The following is a 19,365-nucleotide window of genomic DNA, read 5'->3' on the forward strand; positions in this document are numbered from 1 at the left end:
ATGAGGCTGAACGTGTGGGAACTGATGAGGCTACGCTGATGGGCACTGATAGACTTGTGGTCTGTGGTTCACAGCTGACAGGGCGGGTCTTAAACAGTAAAGGGCATGGCCTTTACAGGAAGGGGTGGGTCATATGTAAATAAGGGGGTGCACAAGTTTAGTCAGGCCTAGGGCAGCACAAAACCTAAATACACCACTGCTCACACCACCATAGGACAGTTGGACTCTTTCCCACCAACTTTCTTCTGTCTCTCTCCAGGGAGCTTCTCTAGACCCAACTTAATCCCTTAACTTGCTAATAGGCTCCCAAGCTAAGCCTAGCTGGGACCTCAATGGCTTCATAAAGGCATCTTTTGCACTCCTGCTCCAGGGGCAGAACCCCTGCAAAGGGGTCACTTCCAGCAAAACTGGACCCAGGACCACTGCACACTGCTGCCCAGGCCTCAGACTAATTGTGGGCTCAATTGACACACCTCCCAAGGGATTGGCTAGAGTTCCATGATTGTTCAGGATGCATGCCCTGTCTTTCCTGCCACTATGATTCTTGAATCCTCAAGGGGGAGATAACAGATCAGTAGCATGTGAAACAATGAGCAGCCCAAAATAATCAACCCTTGCTGCACTGATTAGAGAGGGACTAAAATAAATTTAACCTAGTAGCCTGCTCTACACTAGAAGGGTGTTATACGTGTTTGTCACATTCTCAGACATATCCCTCTCCTTTTGCTCCATGTCCATCTCATACATATCTCTGTCCTTTTGTTCCATGTTCATCTCATGCTCATTCATGTCCCTGTCCTTTTGTTTAATATTCATCTCATACAATTACAGTCCTTCCCATGCTCACACACATCGCAGTCCTTTTGGCCCATGCATTTTCATACATGTTCTGCCCTGTTGTCCAATTTCTATTACCTGCTCGTACATGTCCCTGTCCATCCCATGCTCATACATGTCGTTTTGCTCCATGTATACCTCATTCTCATACAGGTCCCTCTCCTTTTGTTCCATGTCCATCTCATACTCATGCATGTCACAGTCCTTTTCTTCCATTTTATACATATCCCTGTTGTTTTATTTCATGTCTATCTCATACATGTCCCTATTCTTGAGTTTTATGTCCATCGCTTGTTCATACATGTCCCCGTTCTTTTGTTCCATGTCCATCTCATACATGTCCTCGTTCTTTTGTTCCATGTCCATCTCATACATGTCCTCGTTCTTTTGTTCCATGTCCATCTCATACATGTCCCCGCTCTTTTGTTCCATGTCCATCTTAAACATGTCCCCGTTCTTTTGTTCCATGTCCATCTCAAACATGTCCCCATTCTTTTGTTCCATGTCCATCTCAAACATGTCCCCGTTCTTTTGTTCCATGTCCATCTCATAGATGTCCCCGTTCTTTTGTTCCATGTCCATCTCATACATGTCCCCGTTCTTTTGTTCCATGTCCATCTCAAACATGTCCCCATTCTTTTGTTCCATGTCCATCTCATACCTGTCCCCGTTCTTTTGTTCCATGTCCATCTCATACCTGTCCCCGTTCTTTTGTTCCATGTCCATCTCATACCTGTCCCCGTTCTTTTGTTCAATGTCCATCTCATACATGTCCCCGTTCTTTTGTTCCATGTCCATCTCATACATGTCCCCGTTCTTTTGTTCCATGTCCATCTCATACATGTTCCCATTCTTTTGTTCCATGTCCATCTCGTACATGTCCCCGTTCTTTTGTTCCATGTCTATCTCATACATGTCCCCATTCTTTTGTTCCATGTCCATCTCATACATGTCCCCATTCTTTTGTTCCATGTCCATCTCATACATGTCCCCATTCTTTTGTTCCATGTCCCATCTCATACATGTCCCCATTCTTTTGTTCCATGTCCATCTCATACATGTCCCCATTCTTTTGTTCCATGTCTATCTCATACATGTCCCCATTCTTTTGTTCCATGTCCATCTCATACATATCCCCATTCTTTTGTTCCATGTCCATCTCATACATGTCCCCATTCTTTTGTTCCATGTCTATCTCATACATGTCCCCATTCTTTTGTTCCATGTCCATCTCATACATATCCCCATTCTTTTGTTCCATGTCCATCTCATACATGTCCCCATTCTTTTGTTCCATGTCCATCTCATACATGTCCCCATTCTTTTGTTCCATGTCTATCTCATACATGTCCCCATTCTTTTGTTCCATGTCCATCTCAAACATGTCCCCATTCTTTTGTTCCATGTCCATCTCAAACATGTCCATATTCTTGTGTTCTATGTTTATCACATGCTCATACATGTCCCCGTTCTTTTATTCTATGTTCATCTTATGTATTCTTGTTGTTTCATTCCATGCCCATCTAATGCTCATACTTGTCCCTATCTTTTCTGTCTAGCCTCCTTCCCACCTGTCACTTCCAATTTCTCACCTGCTCTATGGAACACTGGCTCTGCTGATATACAATATCTATGTCTCATCCACCACTTACCTGTCTGGGTTTAGCCGCTTTCCCTCTAAACCTCTGTGGTTTCTCTCTTGCCTCTGTCTTCTCTTTTCATGGCATCTAATTAAAATTAAATCAAATGCCCCAGATATGGAGATAATTATGGATTCCTTTTGAGGAATCTGCACAATATCACACCTTAATTACCTGCAAGCACATGACCTACCAGGCTTAACTGCATCGCGTCCCACAAGTGTCTTTTTAACCATTTCCTGACACTACTGCTACAGACAACACAATTGTGCTGCTTAGCTGGCATGAAACAGATCCCTGAATTGCTAATGGCATTTGATGACAAACATTGCTGGGCACTTTTTATACAATGTCCCGATGCTTGTGCCAGCGGCCCACCAGCTGACACGGTACTGTGTGGACACAAAACAATCTAATTATTATTTGCGTCTTTGTCTCTTACTGCCAGTTCCCACCCGCAGACATAACTAGAACCGATACCAGAGAAGCTGGCTTTGTCCTTGCAATGAGGTTAGTAAATTAGGAACAAATAGAATTCGTTAGGGGAATTTGTGATGAAAAGCTGATAACATTATAGCAAGAAGAGGAAATAACTGTAGAAGGAAAATACAATTAGGGCACAAGAGGGACTTTTTTTTTTTTTTTGAAAGCAGGCAAAAGTGGACTAGCAGAGCAAAGTGCTTGGCAGGATGGAGGTATCATTCAGCGCTGGAATAGATTGTGATGTGAGACAGGAAGAAGGCGTCTGTCAGTACAAAAATAGATTGGACTTCCATACACGATGGAGGTTCTGTGATTGCAGGGGGTTACAACTCAATTTAAGGTTTCTTCTTTGAAATTGACAAGCCGAAGAGGAGCAGGAAGAGTTAAAGGGATACACAGGAAACCGCAGGGTGGGTCAGACATCAGACAACAAGAAACAAAGATGGAAAATACTAATAAACTCTGCTAATGACAACTAATTAGCTGTGCAAGAGAAGGGGGGGGGGGGAAGAGGACTGACAAGGATACACCAATATTGAGGTGAGACATACTAGAAAGAATACAAGAGTAGATATCCAGAGAAATAAGAGAAGGAGAAGGAGGGATAAGATTTGGGGTGGGACTCTAAGCTTTGAACATTCAGTCTACAGGCAACCTGAAGGCAATCTCAGAAGAGAGTAGAAGGGAATGCATGAAACAGACTACGTCTATCTGTCTGGACGGAATGGGGAAAGGCCAATGCTAACAGGACAGGTGCTAGCAAGTCATTCTTCATGAGCAGGTATTTGAAAAAGATGTGCTGTAATGATGCTGAATGATTGCTGCTGTGTTTGCGGAGATGCATGGCTTTCAAGAACTGAAATAATAGGATAAATGGATATATTAGTAAAGATCAGATCTGGGTAGTCTCTCCATCTGGGGTGGACTGCAAGTCCCAGATGGCCATGGCCAATAGTGCATGCTGGAATCTGTCAATATAGGTTTTTAGTCTGGTCTAGACTATTCATTGAGGAAAGAAAAGTTGGCTTCCACTTGACAGACAAGTAAGATTAGCGAGTAAGAGTAAGTACCGTTAAAGACTGTGATCTGAGCAGATGTTGGCATGCGTCTCGACAGCGAGGTAAGATAATTATTAAGCAAGCTGGGATTCTGGTGCGCTCTGAATTTTTATTCCCTGGAAATAGATGTGTAGCTGGAAATCTTTAGACATGGAGTGATGGATATCAGTGTTATGTGGGGAAGCAGGAATCCTGATGCACTGATACCAGAACAGTCATTAGCGACAGCACACTACTGGAACATTTAACTCCATGTTCTCTGCCTGTCGGCTGAACTGTGATATTCCCAGTGGTTTAATATCATTACTTTGTCCTACTCTGATAGAGTGCATTTTGAGAGCTTACAAATTAGCACAGTAATATTTGTAGCAATAAATTTTGATGTGAAGTGTTCAGTAATGATACCTGAAGTATCTCTGTACATTATAGCATTTGGTGCTCTTACCGGTATAACCGCATACTAAAAGCTGTCAAGGCTTGTTGGAATTTGTAGTTCAACAACAGCAAGGCTGTATGGGATGGCTCTGATTATATACAGCTTGCCCACAGCATTTAAATGACTTTGGCATAAAATGACAATATTTCTTTATTAGCAGGTTCATTTTAGCTGACTTATTAGAATATTAATACAGTAAACCCCCCTCCATTGCGGGGGTTACGTTCTGGACCCAGCCGCGAAAAGTGAAATTCCGCGAAATAGAAAAACCCCTATTAAAATGCATTGTAGGCATGTTTTTTTACTGTCACTGTCACTGTCACTGTACGTGTAAAAGCATTTTAAGGTCTTTTAACACACTTTTAAAACAATAGAAACTCATTTAAACACATAAAAGATACTAAGAGACAGAGCAAGAGCTGTGAAAAACACAAAAATATTTCATTTTTAATGATTTATATAGTAAAATAACAAAAAAAAACGCGAATTACCGGGACCGCAAAAACTGAACCGCGATGGAGCGGGGGATTACTGTAATCCTCTTTTATGTTCCATTTGTATAAATGATGTATTCTGAAAGGGGTGCCTATCCTAAATACTGTATCTTGTTCATTTCTTTTTTTAAATATACCAAAAATAATTGGATAATTATGGGGGTTGTTTACTTTGTAAAATTTGAAATGAGTCAAACCAACACTGCAAAAACTTGTTTGAATGCAATGCAAAACATTACATGCATAGGGTATATAATAGGAAAACAGTGGCGCAAATTTATAAAATCTGTGTGAGCAATAGGCTTTGCTTTCGCACTATTGCCGCGGTTTTTCTTAGCGGTAGATTCCTGCACTAACATGGTAAATCGATCGCACTTTGTGACTTAAACATTCATTGCAACTCTCTTCTGGATGCAAAAGATAAAACTGTTCCCCCTGTATTTCTACAAAATCTAATGCATGGTCAAGTAGTTAGCTTTTATGTTCCATTCTATTTTACAAGACTTGGCTTTTATTATAAGTTTCATAAAAATGACACTAGCAGGTTTTATGCTTTTCTTTTGTGTGTGTTTTAAAACTATATTGTGCCAACTGATGAATTCAGTAATAAAAAACAAAGGGTTGATTTACTAGAAGTAGAGAGTGCCAAATCAGGTGCAGCTGTGCATGGTAGCCAATCGGCATCTAACTTCAGCTTGATCAATTAGGCTTCGACAAGGGTAAAAAAAAAAAAAAAAAAAAAAAACCTGGAAGCTGATTGGTTTCTATGCAGAACTGCACCAGCTTTTGCACCCTCCAGTTTTAGTAAATCAACCTCAAAGTATTGCTGTTTATATTAGGAGATCATGGTGTGTGTGTGTGGGCGCGTACTGTATATCAGTATTTTAGACCCAGAAATTGGAAACAATGGTAATTTTAGGAAGTTTACCACTTGCCGACCGCCAGCAGTACATATACTGCGGCAGGTCGGCTTTGTCCCGCCATCTGTAAGTCGCTTTGCGGGACCACTAGCGGGGGCGCTCGCGCCCATTTGCCACAAAGGAAGGCAATTTGCGGGTCTGATTGCCGCCGGCACCCGCAATCACTCCCTGTAGAGACAGAACAGGGGTCTGCAGTTGTAAACACAGCAGACCGCTGTTCTGTCTGTTATGAACACAGGCTTCCTGTGTTCCTCTTATTTAGAAACACAGGTCTGTGTTTTAATGCAGCAAGTTCACCCCCCCCCCCCACACAGTTAGAAAGAACTCCTAGGGACACATTTAACCCTTTGATCACACCTGGTGTTAATCCCTTCCCTGCCAGTGTCATTAGTACAGTAACAGTGCATATTTTTAGCACTGATTACTGTAGTAATGTCACTGGTCCCCCCCAAAAGTGTCAAATGTCAGCTGTCCGATCTGTCAAAGTCCCGCTAAAAATTTGCTGATCGCCGCCATTACTATTAAAAAAAAAAAAAAATTAATTAAAATGACCTAAATCTTTCCCGTAGTTTGTAGATGCGATAACTTTTGCGCAAACCAATCAATATACACTTATTGGGATTTTTTTTTACCAAAAATAGGTAGCAGAATACAAATTCGCCTAAAATGATGAACACATTTTTTATTTTTTATTTTTTTTTTTTATTGGGAATGTTGTAAAGCAGAAAGTAAAAAATGTTATATTTTTCAGAATTGACGCTATTTTTTTGTTTTTAGCGCAAAAATAAAAATTGCAGAGGTGATCAAATACCACCAAAAAGCTCAATTTTATTTGGGTACAGTGTCGCATGACTGCGCAATTGTCAGTTAAAGTAACGCAGTGTCGTATTGCAAAAAATGGCCTCGTCATTAAGGGGGTAAATCCTTCCGGTCAAGAAGTGGTTAAACTTTGTCGTAATCTAGAGGTTAATTTACTAAAACTGGAGAGTGTATTAATCTTGAGCAGCTCTGAATAGAAATCAATCAGCTTCCAGGTTTTTTGTTTTTTTTGTCAAAACTAATTGAACAAGCTAAAGAAATGGTGGCCATACACTATACAAAAATCGGCCGAAATCCGGTCATTTGGACTGTTCTTTCTTTTTTCGGCCAGTTAATGGGCACAAATTGGTTGTGACCTTTTTGAGCCAAAAAAAACAAGGGCAAGTTTGGAAATTTTCTGCCGAATGAATGATAAATTGAAAGGTTAATGTTTTTCTCGTCAAAACTTTTTGCACTAGGCATATATGACAAAACTGATTAATTTATGTCCATTGAACGATTTATCGGTTATTACATGATGGCATGATCGCCTGCTCTCCCAACCAAGTGTTAGTTTTTCGAGAATGAGTGTGAACTATTTTTCGTAAAGTGTATGGCCAGCATTCGAAGGCTACCATGCACAGCTGCACCAGATTTTACACTCTCCAGTTTTATGAAATCAACCTCATAGTATGAAAACCGAGGGAAAATAATGCTTTGATAAAGATATTTCTGTACCCTTCCCCCTATTCCTATGCCCATGGTAAAAAAAATCAAAAACAAAGGCACATAGGAAAATAAAGAAAACAAAAACTAGAAAAATGACAGCTGTATTGGTTGCTATGGGCAACACACTTTCTTGTGCTGGAATACTGATCTCTATGGGGTAAACCCGCTTCCAGAGTTTGCTATGTATGCAGATGCTTTGGAGACAGCTAAAGACATGAGATAGATGTAGGTTTTAGATTACCAGCGAATGTTCTACTTTTTTCATCCCAGATCCATTATTCATCTCCCTAAAGCACATAGGTGCGCTTTTCATGCTATTCCACATCACAGCTCCTTATACAAATAGCCTCTTGTCAGTTATGCCCCCCAAAAAATAATATCATGGAGGAAAAGATTTTATCCTAACACTAGCATGAACAAGGATTAAATAGTTGTTCAGCAACAGAGAAAAATCTAGAACAATTTAGGAGAGAGAGGATGGGATGTTTTATAGAAATCCCTATTCTGGCCATACCCAGAAGGATCTGATCGGAGCAGATCAGATATCTGATCATTCCTCCGCTTGCCCAACCAGCGCATGCATTTTCTTGTGTCTGTCAAGGAATAGGATTATTGCTGTCTTGGGAGTATTTCTGGGATGCAATGATTTCTATACATCTCCATAGAGATAAACAGTGTTTAAACAATTTCAACACACCCAAAAGTGGTGTTAGTCATCAATAGTATCATTTACAACAATTAATGGATCAATACCTGCAAAATCTACAGGGCCAGTGTCTGTGTTGGATGGTATTCTAGCTAAAGATCTCCAGGTCAGCCTATCTTTAGAACAAGTTGACTTTAAAGCGGACGTTGTCTGTATTGTCCCAAAAAAGTAAAGTCGCCATGCAAAAGGTTGTTAAGACATAACAAAAAACATATTTACTCTTCCTTGCGGGCATTTGTTTTTATTAAATATTAATACGTTTTTTAATAACTTTTTTTCTTATTTAAGCAGTTCCTGCTTGGTGACTCTTTTAAAAAAAAAAAAAAGGGCAGAGACACTAGATATCACCCCCCAGGAGACACTAGATTAAAAAGAAATAGAAAAGATATTTTACAAGACTACGCACTGTTATAATATTTCCCAGGAAGACACTGGGTGGAGTAGCCCTTCCAGGATACATATGGGAGGCACTGGCTACATCCTCAGTTCTTCTAGAGCATGGGTTTCCAAGCTTTCTTAACAAAGGGCTAGTTTACAGTCTTTAGGGTGGCCAGATTGTGATTTGTGGGGGTAGAAAATGTCCCGTATTCAGTGAAAATAAACAATGCCTCAGACTTGGTGGTTAGTGGGAGTAAATAGATTTAACAGTGTCTGTGATCAGCAGGAGGAGGAATATTGCCCTGTCGTTGGTGACAGGAGGAGGAATAGTGCCCCGTTGCTGGTGGCAGTAGGAGGAGGACTAGTGCCCCGTCGCTGGTGGCAGTAGGAGGAGGACTAGTGCCCCGTTGCTGGTGGCAGTAGGAGGAGGAATAGTGACCCGTTGCTGGTGGCAGTAGGAGGAGGAATAGTGACCCGTTGCTGGTGGCAGTAGGAGGAGGACTAGTGCCCCGTTGCTGGTGGCAGTAGGAGGAGGAATAGTTCCCCCTTGCTGGTGGCAGTAGGAGGAGGACTAGTGCCCTGTCATTGGTGGCAGTAGGAGGAGGAGGACTAGTGCCCCATCGTTGGTGGCAGTAGGAGGAGGAGGACTAGTGCCCCATCGTTGGTGGCAGTAGGAGGAGGAGGACTAGTGCCCCGTCGTCGGTGGCAGTAGGAGGAGGACTAGTGCCCCGTCGTCAGTGGCAGTAGGAGGAGGACTAGTGCCCCACCGTTGGTGGCAGTAGGAGGAGGAGGAGGGACTAGTGCCCCATCGCTGGTGGCAGTAGGAGAAGGAGGAAGGCCTAGTGCCCCGTCGCTGGTGGCAGTAGGAGGAGGAATGGTGCCCCAAGGGCCACATAATGGCTAACAAAGGGCCACATCCAGCCCACGGATGGGAGACCACTGCTCTAGAGACCAGGAAATACAAATTGGATAAACGAAAGTACCAGCCAAACGCCATTTTTTTCACCATAGAAAACTATGATGATTTGGTATCCATGTGCAGAGCTGCACGAACCACATTTTTTTAATTTTTGTTTCACCAATGCCACATGTTTTATGTCAGTTCTACAGGATGTAAGACAGATCTGCTGTAGTCTACCATAATAAACCATTTCTATGGAAATAGAATGCCTTCTGTACCACTAAGGTGCTGGAATGTAAATCTTGGCTTGTATACACAATCATGAAAAGGCTCATGTTCAGCAGGCATTTAGCATGCTTCAACTGGAATATACTATACATTTAGGTATTGCCTGCAGAGATTAGCCCAGTAGTTTCCCAGAGCTGGCGAAATGCCTGCTGAAGTCTTTTAAATGCTTGTTAAAGTTATTGGCAGTGCTCCTGCACAGATCTATAATGAGCTCTCTAGACTGGAGCATAAAAGTGCTTAAAGCGGAACTCAGGGCTCAAGGCAAAAATGTAATTTGTCACCTCTTGCCACCAACCCAAGCTGATGAAGAACATGATTCTTGTTTTCTATGGGATAATCTAACCAAGTGTACTACTTGTCCTACTCCATGGTAGCCCAATCTATTCTTTGCTATGCGGCAATGCAGGCTGGCACTCCCACGTCCTCTTGTATAGTGCAGGACCAGCATTATCCAGGGTTAATGGATGTCTATGTCATGTTGGGCATATACTATCTGTAATGAGAAAAAAAATTAGCTTTGACTGTGTAGAAGTACCTGCCCAGATTTGTATTTAAATGTAAAAAATCAGTTGTTTGTAGTCTTGCAAAGAAAAAAAAAATCTCCATAGTTAAGTTTAACCACTTAAGCCCCGGAAGATTTTACCCCCTTCCTGACCAGGGGTTTTTTTTTTTTTTTTTACTGCGTGACTTTAACGGACAATTGCGCGGTCGTGCGACGCTGTACCTAAACAAATTTGACGTCCTTTTTTCCCCACAAACAGAGCTTTCTTTTGGTGGTATTTGATCACCTGTGTGATTTTTACTTTTTGCGCTATAAACAAAAAAAAGCGTAAATTTTGCAAAAATAACAATATTTTTCACATTTTTTTTTATATGAAATTCCCAAAAAAAAAAAATGTAAAAATCTAAATTTTTTTAACATTTGTGGCCAATTTGTTTTCTGCTACATATGTTTGGTAAAAAAAATTGCAAAAAGCGTATTTTGATTGGTTTGCGCAAAAGTTATTTCGTTTACTAACTAAGGGAAAGATATCTGTCATTTTTGGTGTTTTTTTTTTTTTTTTTTAACGCGTAATGGCGGCGATCTTCGATTTTATTTTTTTTTTATTTTTTTTTTTTGCGGTACTGCGACATTGCGGCGGACAGATCGGACCCTTGACTGACATTTTTGACACTTTTTGGGGTTACAAGTGACATTACTGCAGTAATCAGTGCTATACATATGCACTGTTACTGCAAAATGACACTGGCAGGGAAGGGGTTAACTTATTGGGGAAGGAGGGGTTAAGTGTGTCCCTAGGGGAGTGCTTTTTACTGTGATTGGACATGGCTACTAGTGTAGGAACAGTGATCAACGGTCCTACATAGTAGAACCGTATGATCACCATTCCTACACAGGGGAGAATGACAGGCGGCTTGTTTACATCAGCCGCCTGCCTTTCTCCCTTCACGGAGGACGATCGCGAGTGCCCGGCGGACATCGGGTCCGCCGGTCACACACACTGACTTCCCAGTGAACGAGTCGGGGTGGGCGCGCGCCTCCGCGGGCGCGCGCTCGCCCGCTATTGGCTCACAAGGAAGTGACAGGCTAGTGACATATATACGTCACTTTGCCTGGCCGGGGCTGACCGCTGCCGTACATAGTCGTGCGGCGGTCGGCAACCGGTTAAGGATACCTTTATACTTGGAGAAAGTGCAATTAAACATTAAGAAAAAAAAAACTTTGACCCTACTGGTCTTTTCTGTCACAAACCCTTCTCTCTGCTTATCCGTGTTAGTGTACATTGCATGTGAAGTTCATCATACATTCAAGGCAGTGTTCTATGTCATGTGATTTCCGTGCGCATGTGCAGGAGCGACACCAAAGCTTGGTCGACCAAGCAGCTGGACATTCAGAACCTGGAAGGAAAGCCGGTAGAAGATGGCAGCGCTGTGCTGCAGGGGAGCGCCTGCCAGATAAGTCTGCTGATGTAGCAGTAGCACCCTCCTAGACCGGTGCTAGGTAAAAGCAACTATTTTGCTCCTGCTGCTTATCAGGGGAGCTGATCTGTTAGTTTTGCCTGTCACATATTTCCAGGTGTGATTCACTGGGTCTGAGGGAGTGTCCCCACTGTATCCAATGAGGGAGCTTGTTGGACAGCGAAGGAAACCCAGCCAGTGACACATCCTGTTGGCAGTCCTAGTGGAAGGGCATGTGGCAATGCATCCTGGGATTGGCCATAAATAGGGCGGGAGCATGTGACAGGGCGTCTTTTGGTGGGAAAAAGTCCCAGGAGGAGGTGGACGGCTGTCTCTCCTCCTGCTGATGTGAGGAAGGTGGCCTAGGCTGTCGGCCTAGGGACCAGGGGTTGAGCTGTGCTGCAGAGGATCCAATGTGCTGACCAAGTGGAGCTGCTGGGCAGAATACTTCTGGAAAAACCGTATTGTGAGTACTCAAGAATCTGCCCAGGGGTCTGCCTATGAGAGGGGACCACTCCAGAGGGGTCAAGGGGATCCAGAAGTCAGCTAACCCAGAGTGAAACAGTAAAGGGGGTGCCAAATTGATAAGCCCTAAAGATTAGGGGGTAAAGGGGGCGCCAGGAAGGGCCCTGAAGTTGTTCAGCAGTGCAGTCTACTATAAAGGACAGCTACCTCAAGAAAGGAGTGCCTTAGGAAGCTAAGAAGACTCTTTCACAGTCAAAGGCAAAGTAAAGTAAGTGGCCTAGCCATGACTAGCTCAAACAGCGTTGTTCAGCGTCAGTCAGTGTTAATCAGCATTGTTCTATATCGTTCCAGCCTATTGTGCATAGTTCAGTTTAATTGGAGTATTCCACTCATCCCTTCTCTTATCCAAGTTCCTAATAAAACATAAAAACCAAAAAAACTGGACTGATCCTTGTCTGGGGTAAAACACTTGGAAACATGTCAGAATGTCCTACTCTTGCTAATGGTAACCCAAGGGAACCCGCAGACAGCAGCTCCCATGGGAGTAGTGCTACACTAATATGCTGTACACATTAGCAAATTGTGGCTACAAGCTCCGGGGGCCAAACATTTTTGGTGAAAATGTAACCACTTGCCGACCGCCCCATGTATATATACTATGGGGCGGAGACTCTCTTTTGTAAAATCACGTTCAGGTATGTGATCTCACTCTTCCGGGTCTGCCGTGCGTACGCACACTGTGGGTGACCAGCTCCCGCTGTGATTGGACACAGCGGGAGCCAATGAACGGGTCTAGCGGACCCGATGTCCGCTGGGACCTGCCGATCATTGCCAAGAGGGGCAGAACGGTGGTCTGCCTATGCAAACAAGGCAGATCGCAATTCTGCTAGCAGAGGAGACAGAGATCCTGTGTTTGTTAAGCAGGAACACGGATCTCTGTCTTCTCACATCCAAAGCACCCTGCCCCCACAGTTATAAAGCACACCCTATGAGCACATTAACCCTATGATTGCCCTTGATCTTAATCCCTTTCTTAACCAGTGTCATTAGTACAGTGACCCTTCTTCTCTTCTTCTTCTCTTCTTCTTTTCTTCCTTCTTTTCTTCCTTCTTTTCTTCTTTCGTCTCTTAGTGTCCGATTTGTCTGCCAATATTTTGCAGTACCGCTAAAAATTGCTGATCATCCCCATTACTTGTAATAAATATTCCATAAAAATATCCCAATTGACATGTCAAATCGCGCCGATGTGAACGGGGGCTTACTGACTACTAGGCTGTTTTCTTTCAGCACTTGTTTTCTGTGGTGGTGGAAGTAGTAGGAGAACTACTTCTTCCTAACTATTGTCCATAGCACTGGTCCCTAGTAGTGCATACCTCCCAACTTTCTGAGATGGGAATGAGGGACACCTATTAGCAAAAGTATGTAGCCATAGGATAAGCCCCCCCCCCCCCGCCACGCCCCCTTAACGAAGAATTGTACAAAAAATGATTGCTTAAACCCACAAGTACTTTTTTACCATTACTATTCCTTTATACTGGCTTTTGGAATTGAAAAAATGCAGCAATTTAGAAATTGGATGAAAGGTTTAGCACTGGGAAACACTTTTTGATAAGTAGTGCATTTTATAATAGGTATATAGATCAGACCAAAATGAGGGACAAATGATGAGGAAAGAGGGACTTTGTTCTGAATCAGGGAAAGTCCCTCAAAATCAGGGACAGTTGGGAGCTATGGTAGTGTACTGGCTATGGTAACCCCTCTCCTGCTACCCGTCCTTTAGTAGAGAGGGCCCCATCTAAATTCGGCTATGGGGCCCCATTATCTGTAGTTATGTCCCTGCTTACAGATTTTTTTTCTGAGCGCAACTTGTTCTATTTATAAATGGCCTGCTAGGCATTACAATAGTGAAAAATGTAAAACTAAAATCTGCTGACTGTTTACAGGTGTCTTTGGGTGTGACTGACCCATAACAAACCTGTCTATAGCTACAACAGTATCCGCTTTCATATTGTTTTTCAGACCTGTGTGGAAGGCCCATAACGTCCCAGAATTACAATAGTAACCTCCAGGAAGGTGTACCCCCTCTGGGTATATCAGCCATATGGCATGGGGAACACTGATCAAATCAAGAGCTTCTGTATAGAATAACTGGATACTTTACAGGTTGGCAGAGCTCATTAGAACAGCTTGAACATTACACTTCTATTTAATGTTGAACTCCAGGCAGATGAAAATACACAAATTAGCACACCCATATGGTCATTAATGTATCACTAAAGGCAGGGGCACAACTATGAATTATGGGACTCCACTGCAAAATTGTGATGTGCCAGCTCCGGCTAACTCTCTCTGTAGCAGCTTGCAGTGTCAACTCTAAAAATAGTCATTGATCTTAAAGTAGAACTAAAGGCAAAACCTAGGATTCTAACTCCTCTATTAGTTTATTTTTTACCATCTGTTTCCCATTGGACATTTTGTTTCACTTCTTGTCTCATAGCCACAAGGAAATCCTCTAAGTAACTGATTGTTGCAGAACTAGTGTCCCCATTGGAAGATTTTCCCTCTCATCGTGTTCAGAGGACCTCTCATAGTTTTTGAAATACTTTAACTCTCAGTGATGACAGTAAACCGGACAAATAGAGAGGGGGGATTCCCCTAAGGCTGGGTTCACACTGTTGCAATCCCAGACATCGCATGTGATTTTCACCATGCGATGTGAATTCAGCCATACAACTGGCAGAAATCGCATCACTTGCGCACCAAAATGGTCCAGGACCCTTTTTTTTTTTTTTTTGGTCTGCACTGTACCATTTTCACAGTTCGCACTGCGATCTGCAAACTGATTTGGGGATGTCCTTTGCATTGAAGCCCGCAGCGGTTTGCATATGGCAGTGTGAACCGCCTGCGATTCTGGTGTGATGAGGGAACCCGCACAGGATTCGCAGGGTTTCCCGCAACGCGCCAGTGTGAACCCAGCCTAAGGCTCGATTCACACTGGATGCTGTGTGAATTCGCTGCAAAATCCACATCGCATCAAAATTGCAATGTGAACTGATTGCGGAGTGTATGTTAGTTAGCGACACCCCGAAATCGCAGTGCGATTGTAGAATCGAATCGCATAGGTGTATCTTAATCTGGTGCAGACAAAAAAAGGGTCCTGCATGAGTTTGGTGCGAATGCGGTGACATTTGAGCCATACAAATCCTTGGCTCAAACTGCACCCCAGAGACACCGCATGTAATTCGCTCAGGAATGTGCTGCAATTCCTGTTTGAATTAAATGCAGTGTCCCGCAGCCGTGGGAACCTGGCCTAATGGGCACAGATGGCAGTAAAAACAGTTTTCTAATCCCTCTCCACTCTAGCCAAAACCAAAAATATATATTTTTTTTCCTTTTAGTTATACTATCACACTAAGTATGTCAAAATAAAGGAATAATACCAATAATAATTATAAAGATGTTGTATGTTCTGACAAAATTCCATTACACACAATTACTCTATAACCCTAATCCAAACTTCCTTAAACACCTATCTTTGTTACACTTGTAACAATGCTCATTGTAACCCGAAATGTGCAGGTTTACTAATGTATTATCATAGTTATTCTTTATTGCAAGAAGTTCTTTTTTTCTGCCACAAGATGGAGCTTTATGAACTTGAATTAATCATCCGTTAAGAGGATTGCATTTTGGGAGTTGTGGTTCCAGTCAGAAAGAACTCCAATGTTAAACCAACCCAAAAGGACTTCAAAGACCAGCCTGCTGTTGTATGGGAGGGGTTGTATAAATTAGAAAACTCCGGAAGCCAGAGGAGGGTCTGGCTGGTGCATGAGGAAGTGCAGGCCCTGTCTGGGAGAGAGACAGGGAGAAAGATCAAAGTGAAGACTGTACTTTATAGGAGAGACAGTGCCTGTCAGTTCTGGAGAACTGGAGAAGGTGCTGCCATCTTCCAAGACAAGTCTGCGTCCATCTCGCCGTGTGCGGGAGCCAGTGATCACCCTGAGGCCTAGTGCTGGAGACACAGACCTGCTGTGACGCTGCTGAGTATCTAAACGCTGTTGCTGTATTGCAGAGGTACTGCTGCCTGAATACTGCAGAGGTACACCTGGAATAGTTTTATCTTAAAGGAGGCCCCCGTTCATTACCGAAGGAGACCTGCTGCTACAAATACTGTGCTGTTAAGCCTAATACACACGCAATGAATTTCTGCCGACCGGTCGTCCATCTTTTGTCCAGAGTGGTGTTTTGTTGGTTGAAATGTGCTCTAGACTGCGGACGAATTTTGTCGACCGACAGAATTCTACTTCAGAAGTGATGTCATGTGTTGGTTTGCTTTCTTTGTGTTCTTTCTTCTCTGAGCATGCCCAGTCTTGCTCATAGGATTTTTCCCTGTCGAAATCTGTACTGACTGCACGAAAATCGGGACGTGTTTTGACGGAGGCCAAAAATGTTATAGTCTGCACACCAGAATTTTTTCGGCCGAAAAGTCGGAGTCGGTTGTCGGAAGCACCATACTAACAAGCCGAAAATCGGCAGATCGGTCGTCGGACAAAAATTCCCGGCCAAATTTCGACTCGTGTGTACAGGGCTTTAGTGAGTGGAATATTAATCCTTTGTGTCACACTGACTGACTCTGTAGTGAAATTCATTGTAAGACAAACCGCACTATCCCTCCTAAAGGCACCACCAACTATCCTTTGATGTTCTGCAACAATCCTGCTGTTTTAGAATTTTAACCCTGAACATCCGAGATACATCTCATAATATACTCCTGATAATTAACACTTTGCCACTCAGTGCCTTTGGGAACTCAGTGTTCTACAACCATTTCTTTATTTCTTAAACTTCAAGAGCTCCAATGTGTCTGGCTGAAGATTTGCTTTGAAGGCTGCATTAGAGCGCTTGTTTCCCTGTTCAGTCAAGAGTTTATAGTTCTTTTACCGTCATTGCATTGTTGCTTAGGCCCTAGCCTCTTCACTCTTAAGTGACTCTAGGCGACACAGTCATTGTTCTATTGATACCAAATTTACCGTCACCTCATGATGTTTATTTCCAGTGGAAAAGGCTACCGTTTATGCAGCTATATAAAAACCTAAGAAGGCACTCCTACTGCATTGATTGATATTTGAAATGGTGTATGCTATAACGTGAACTGCATTGTGATTTCCTGTTGTTTTTGACTACTCCTATTCCTAATATAACTTATCGTACTCCAAGGTCTCGAGTCTCATTTCAGGGTGACCCTGAGGCATTTACCAAATCTTGTCAATTTGGGGGGAGCTACAGTTCATTGAGAGAACCATGAATGCTAACATGTACTGTGACATACAGAAGCAGGGCATGATCCCCCCCCCACCTCTATTTGGAGACTGGGCCCCAGGGCAGTATTCCAACATAACAACCCCAAACACACCTCCAAGACGACCACTGCCTTACGAAGCTGAGGGTAAAGGTGATGGACTGGCCAAGCATGTCTCCAGACCTAAACCCTATTGAGCATCTGTGGGACATCCTGAAACGGAAGGTGGAGGAGCGCAAGGTCTCTAACATCAACCAGCTCCATGAAGTCGTCATGGAGGAGTGGAAGAGGACTCCAGTGGCAACCTGTGAAGCTCTGGTGAACTCCATGCCCAAGAGGGTTAAGGCAGTGCTGGAAAATAATGGTGGCCACACAAAATATTGACACTTTGGGCCCAATTTGGACATTTTCACTTAGGGGTGTACTCCCTTTTGTTGCCAGCGGTTTAGACATTAATGGCTGTGTGTTAAAGTTATTTTGAGGGGAGAGCAAATGTACACTGTTATACAAGCTGTACACTCACTACTTTACATTGTAGCAAAGTGTCATTTCTTCAGTGTTGTGTGAGGGGTGTACAATCATGGTCTTTGTCTTTACCCGTAGTGCTTTATCAGCAATAATCCTATGATCTACTAAACCAAATTGAGTCCTAGAATTACATCTTCCACTGCCAACCACGGAAGCATTAAGAACTATTTTCACTCAATGCATTTATTATTAAGCAAGAAGAATAGATGATCACCCAGACTGCTGAGGGAAAAATACATGCTATTTTCTCAAGGTCTGTAGGAAACCTGCCAACCCCAATGCTACATTTTGTTAAACCACAAATAGTGTTTTTCTAGCGTTTATGGTTCTAGTTGTGGCAATGCTGTGGCTAAATAATATTTACATGCAATTAGATAGGAATGACTTTGTCACCGTGATCGTACAGCATACTGACACAATAGTGCCAGTTTAATTTTTGAATGGTTCATTACGATCTTGGCTCTATATACTTCAGCAGTTATATGGTAGTACTGGAGCAGTTCTTTAATGAAGCTCCTGCATTGGAATGATTCGGTAATGATCCCGCGACCATCTTATTGCTTTTACTTCAATAAGTATATGAGGCAATTACATTTGCCATTTAAAATGGTTCAGTAATTAAGAAGCAGTGCGACAGCCCCGCTGCTGGGAATGTTCTGATTCTGGAATGGTTCAGTAACAATGATGATTAGTCTTGTAGTAAAGCTTTGCAGAAGACTCTTGTTAGTGATGGGGAAGGGTAGGCGCCCAGATCTCATTAGCGGTATATTACTGCTGGACAATGCTTGAACATATCCTCACACGTAACAAATGTAGACAGGACCTAGGGGAACTAGGAGAATTGCACTGATGCCTAGACATTTGTATAGCTACATTTATCATTTTGTAACAGATTCATACAGAGCTGTCACAGTTGGTTTAGAAAGTACAAATGTGGGACCTATTGTCTAAAATTGTGTACACGCTTCTATGGTGTGTGTGCCAAAAATAAGGGTACTCCCTAACTGCATCCAATTACTTTGAGACCACATCAATGTGTCAATTGTGGTTCACACATGTAACCGGAAATCCCATAATTGCATCTTACGCGAAGTCACTGGTAATGAAAGCATTGTGAGCTGGGTATAGACTTCTCATTGATGACTGAGACATTATCAACCTTCTTGCACTTGTCATGAGACTACCTTGCGCTTTGCTTTGATTTGGACAGTATACGGTTTCCATGCTTACACAATTAAAAAAGGATGGCCCTTTTTTATGCAGAAAAGGGGATGATCTATCATTATATAGGTATACTTCTAAGCCCCCGTTCACACTGGGGCGACCTGTCAGGCGACCTGGTCACCTGACAGGTCGCCGTAGGCCGCCTGCCATACAGAAGCTATGGACCCGTTCTAATAGGAGCGACACAAGTCGCTCCGACTTAGAAAAAGGATCCGGAGCTTC

General features: G+C 42.8%; 1 protein-coding gene across 1 annotated transcript in view; it reads left to right on the forward strand.

The window, feature by feature from the left end:
- The first annotated feature begins 3,535 nt into the window (after positions 1 to 3,535).
- The window catches only part of ADCY4 (adenylate cyclase 4), a 138,862-nt gene continuing 123,032 nt past the window's right edge, over positions 3,536 to 19,365 (forward strand). The window contains exon 1 of the mRNA XM_082244054.1: positions 3,536 to 3,741. The gene's annotated coding sequence lies outside the window, so the exon portion shown is untranslated. The remainder of the gene's footprint in view (positions 3,742 to 19,365) is intronic.

This window comes from Pelophylax lessonae (assembly GCF_965119305.1).
Source record: "Pelophylax lessonae genome assembly, chromosome: 1".
In the NCBI taxonomy this organism is placed as follows: domain Eukaryota; kingdom Metazoa; phylum Chordata; class Amphibia; order Anura; family Ranidae; genus Pelophylax; species Pelophylax lessonae.